Source organism: Triturus cristatus, chromosome 7, assembly GCF_964204655.1.
Source record: "Triturus cristatus chromosome 7, aTriCri1.1, whole genome shotgun sequence".
In the NCBI taxonomy this organism is placed as follows: domain Eukaryota; kingdom Metazoa; phylum Chordata; class Amphibia; order Caudata; family Salamandridae; genus Triturus; species Triturus cristatus.
The window spans coordinates 1647549111-1647554713 of NC_140590.1; positions in this window are offsets into that span (position 1 = coordinate 1647549111).

Consider the following 5603-nt stretch of genomic DNA (forward strand, 5'->3'; position numbering starts at 1 on the left):
CAAAGTGATTTATGTACTTTAGATCTATATTAGGCCTTTAATTTCCCCACAGCTTCAGCACTAAAAAAACATTGAATAACAATTTTGAACTGTCTTCTTTTGGAACTAAACTGATTTTTTTTCTCCAAGACAACTTTTACACCTTTCTAAAGGGAGTCTGCTATGACTTGGCATTTTGAAGTTGGAATCAGACAAATCCTGGGTGAGGATTATTGAACTCGATTACTTATCCCAAAAAAACAACTTGTTGAACTCACAGGTTTTGAATATATTCCATTTGAGAAAGAAGTATAAGCTGCCTCCTTTTGTAAGACATGTGTGAACATAGTGATGTGTTTGGATTAAACAAGCTGGTTCCAGAGGTAGACTGAGATTTGTTGTACAAATTGGTCCTTGTCAGTGACCCCTCCCATGAAGGAGCTGCTTCAAATGTTGTTATAACTGATTCTGTTGAGACTGTCATTTTGAAAGAAATTCTGTGATATTGTCGATCTAAAAGGTTCGAGTATATTTTTCTTCTCCAGCTCATTCAATTCAGGGCAAAACAACTTTGGATCTAAGAACAGAAAATGGGTAATTAAAGATTTTTCATTTTCATACAACTTCGATTCTTTTGACCATAAATGCCTCTGAGAGCTATTGCAGCCCCTGAGGCAAATGCTGTCAACTCAAAACCATTACAGGAGTTTCTGAAAAAAATCCCTATTAAAGGTAAAATAACAGAAAAGTAATTCCCTTCTTGAACTGCCTCACAGAGAATTTGAAACTCTTTCAACAATGTTTGAGTAGCATATGCCGTGCAGGGTCTAGCATGTGTAGGAAAATGAATAGATGGGTATGATCTTTTTAAACTTGTTTCTTTGTTCCCCTCTACTAGAGCATGTGGAGTAACTTCGCCAGGAGCAATAGAGGAAACTCCAGCCATGCTGACAATAAAGGAACTTAGGGCCCGATGTACGACCTTTCTATTTTGCGACTCGCAAATTGCCTCATTTTGAGACTCGCAATTTGCGACTCGCAAAATGGAATTTACAACAATGTCTCAGACATTGTTAGCAAATCCCAATGGGGTCGCAAATGACCTGCCTCATTAATATTCAATATTCATGAGGCAGATCGCAATATGCGACCCCATTGGGAATGGCCAGCACTCACAGGGATGGTGGCCTGCTGGGTTCAGCAGACCATCATGTCTGTGACTGCTTTTGAAATAAAGCAGTTTAAAAAAAAAAATGCACCCAGTTTTCCTTAAAGGAAAATGGGTTGCATTTAAAAAAGAAAAATAAAACATTTCTGTGGGACCACTGCCTGCTCTTAAAAAATATTTTCGCTACCTGTCACAAAATGGAAGGGGTCCCCTGAGGAACCCTTCCCGTTTGAGAGTGGCATACTACCTTTTTGAAATGGGTGGTAAACTGCAAGTGTTTTGCAACCACAGTTGCAGTTGCAAAACAATCGTACATTGAAGTGCAACTCGCTATTAAGCAAGGGACGCCCTTGGCAGGCCCCTTCCTAATAGCAACTCACAAATCCTATTTTGCAAGTCGGTAACAGGTTACTGACTTGCAAATTAGGGTTTGTACGTAGGGCAGACCTATGTTGCGGTTGCAAACCGGCCGGTTTCCCGTTTGCGACCACAAAAAATGGTCATACATCTCGGCCAAAATTTTGGGACTGATGGAAAAATGGAATCAAAATATTTTTTTTGTGGTAGTTCTTTGCTCATAAGTGAGTAAGGCCAGAACGATCCACATCCGTCCATGCCTCGCCTATGATACCTTAATGCCTTTGTGCAGAGGAAAAGAATTGGTAGAGTCTCTTAAATTGAATGAACAGGTTCTCCGTCTCACAACCAGGAGTTTCAAAATCTAACTACTAGATGATATGGGATATAATCTCTATTAATTGGCGTCCTAGCACACTTCTCCTTTTTGGTAGTAAACCTAAAGGATATTCCATACCTGTTTGCTTCTGCCTCTGTCTTTTAGGAGGGGGTTGTTTAACCAGAAGGGCAGATGCCCCTGCTCCAACTATCATTAGCTACATTTTCCTTCTTCAAATGGTAATTAAAGCTCTGCCTCAACTTCCATGTCCTCTCAATGTCAGACTCAGGATCCTCCTGCATACTAGCTTCTTTATGGTGTTTTTTTTCTTAACACTTTCTGTGCTCCATTCTGAAAGCAGAACTCACTCAGCTGCATTTCTGCTTGTTAGGGGTTGCTAGGCAACCACTAAACCAAGACACCTCTTTAAATATGAGGTATTTGAGGATGCTGTTTCATATTATAAATATACCACGTAGTAGGTGTAGGAAAGTAGGATCTGATTTCATGGTTACCCCCACTTTTTGCTGGTGTCATTCTGTTTTCTGACTGGTCTGACTAGGATCCTGCTAATAAGGACCCCAGTCACTGTGCTCTCTCCCTAAATTAGACTATGGTAAGTACTTTGGTACCTTGCTAATTGGCTACTGGTGTGCCCTTCTAAGTCCCTAGTGTATGGGACTAAGGTACCCAGGGCATAGGTACACCAGGGGTCTCCCATGGGCTGCAGCATGAATTATGCCCCCCATGATAGACCATTCAACCTGTGACTACAGGCCTGTCAGTGCAGCCTGTGTAAGCTGATGCTAGCATCACTCACAACAGATATAAGTTTCCTTATATCTGAGGTCACTGCACTTAAGACCTATAAGTCACCCCTAAGGTAGGCCTTTCAATCCTGAAGGCAGGGTGCTAGGTTGTAATTGTGAGGGCGCCCTGCATGAGCAGAACACCCCGTACAAACCCAGGAGTCGATTCTCCAGGCTTTGTAAGTTTGGTCAGCCATTTTATACAAATAATGGACATCATGTCAATTACAAGATGTCTAACTATATATTGGCTGCATCGAAACCGGTCATGTTTGGTATCAAGCATGTTGGAATCCTACCCCAACACCAATTTCAGTGTTGGATGTAGGATGCAATGTACTGGGGGGCTCACTGGGGGGCTCCCCTAGGGAGCCCCCTTGTATTCCCGGTACCAGCCTTTCAGGGTCTAACAGCAAGCTAGTGCTGCTTACGACCACAGACAAGATTCTGCCTTTCTGCTGCTGAGCTCAAGCAGGGGAAGGTAGAACAACAGGTTTCCTTTCACAGGGAGGTGAGACCCTCTCCCAGACAGTGTATTGGGATAGGGTAGGGGTGCTTGCCAGTGGACCAGACTGCTTTAAAGGTAACATTTGCTGCCCTCACTGCATACTCCAGTTGAAACCAGTTCAGGGAGCCATTAGCCCCGCTCTGGTGTGAAACTGGACAAAGGACATTGGAGTATCCTCGCCTCTGTCCAGCCCCCCCCCACTGGGAGGGACCCCTGAATCTTCCCGACCCTTTCCTTAGGGTTCTTAAGGGCTTACCTGTGGGTGGCTCTTCAGATTCATTGTGGGACAAGAATGAGATACGTAATCACTTCCACTTCAACCATCTGGGCACCTTGGACTTCACCTGGAACCGGGACTGCAACAAGGAAGACTCCTGCTGCTCCTGGTCTCGTCGTCCTACCAGTCTTCTGTGTCATCTGTGCCTGTGCTTCATCCAGGTTCTTCTCCAGGCCTGTGAACATCAAAGACACCCGAAGCAATGTCCCTTGGAGTGAAGGAGTCACTCACCTGCATCTGAAGGTACTGCAACAAAGCTGACTGGTCTGCTGCCCCTGAGGTCCCACAGAGTCCAAAAGGCTCAGCAACACAGGTGGTAGTTTTCCAACTTCCTCAAAGCCTGCACTGTCCCCTCACCAAGATTGAGGCCAATTTCCCTCGTCGGAACTGTTGAAACCGAACCCCTGTGCACTGCATGAACTTGCCATTGCCAAGGCTTGTTGACTTTGTCCTCCAGAGATATTCAGGCGACAAGAAGCTCCAGCCTCCAGCATCTCTTCCTGCCAAGATCTTTGTCCTCACCACATCCTCTGCACTGTGGGCCTGCATCCTTGGTGAGCTGCTCGAGGTCCTCTTGCGTCTCTTGTGCCTTCGACCTGTGGGTCCTCTTGAGTGTCTTCTTTGGCTTCATTAGGCTCCCCTGCTTGCTTGGGGCCTGCTCTGAATCTCCTACATTTGGTCCCTTGGACTTTGCTGGTCCCGACACTGCACCTTCTTTGTTTTCCACATCTGTTGCTGCTGCCAAGGCTTGACGGTGCTCCCCCAGACACCGACCCCCTTGTTCTTGACTTCCAACTTGGGACAGCTTGTAAACAGCTCCTGGTATTCCACAGCATCACCTAGTCCTCACCGCTGCAGTGACAAGGTCACCGTCATCATGTGGTAAATATTTCATTACTGGTACTATTTTTTATGCGGTAAAGTCTAGTAAGAATAACTCAGTAAATATAAGAGGCAGAATCCGTGGTATTAGAGGTTCTAAAAGGCTTTATTCCTCTACAAAGGAATTACAGTTCGAACTGTAGGCTTCAAATTCCATCACCACGAAGGTTCAGGAAGGGAAGGCAATACATTATTGACAAGTAATGATATTTATATGAAAAGTATTACATTAAGACAGATGCAAGAGGCGTAACAGCTGATAATACAGATAATGATACACATACGTAATGAAAAGAGGCGTAAACATAGGCGTAACTAAATACGTCATTAAACATGATGTCACAAGTGGGTGGATCCATAAGAGAATCCTGCAATGTCAGCAGAAATATTTGGCAGAGATGCGCGCGCCGCCGCATGACGTGTGATTGACGTGCAACTAGAGGGTGAAGGGGACTTGACATTTAGCTCTACATGTGGAGACAGAAGTCTGAGGGGTCATGTCAACCTAATCCCAAATCATATCTAATATCTTATGTTTAAAGAACTGTATTATCCAAAAGGAAAAGTCTCTATGATGGAATCTATTCTATACTGACTGTTAGTGCGTGTACAAGCGTCTAAGTGTCTACATGAGATGCGAGGGGGCAGGAATCTTCCATGGTAACAGGGGCTATGAATTACTTGCATGAGGACAGTGAGGCCTGGCCCTTTGCACGGTAGCTGGAAGAATGTTTACCTAAACTACTAGACAGGAATGCATCGGATGAGGAGCGGAGCAGATAATCTTGAAGGTGAAATACAGTTTTTGGCAGGCAACAGGCTGGATCAGGCACCGTTAGCCGCGCAGGGAGTAGGACAAAGTTCATGGATACAGATGCAGGCTCGGACTGGAGCTTTCAGAGGCAGAAGGCAGGAAAAGGCTTGATGGCAGAATTCAGGGCCTACTCGCCTGAATCTGTAAAATGTGGAAAGTGAACCACATAAAGTCGGTGGCCTTTCATACTTAGGAATGGAATATCTGACCCATTCATGGCGAATCTGAAAGAGGACATGTTGACGGTGGACGCACATGTATTTGCGTCTTCATAACTGGAACTGGAGGGAACATACATGTACTTATAGCATGCACATGGAGCCGTTGGGGTCTACGATAGGGGACATAACTGATCACAAAATTCATATTTCCTCATTCCCTCCTTGTCCCCTACGGACCCTCAGGAGATATCGATCTTCATCAATCCATCGATCTGTTCATATAGCATCATTTGTTCTTCTTTCTTCTTCCGAGATCTTGAACGAAAACT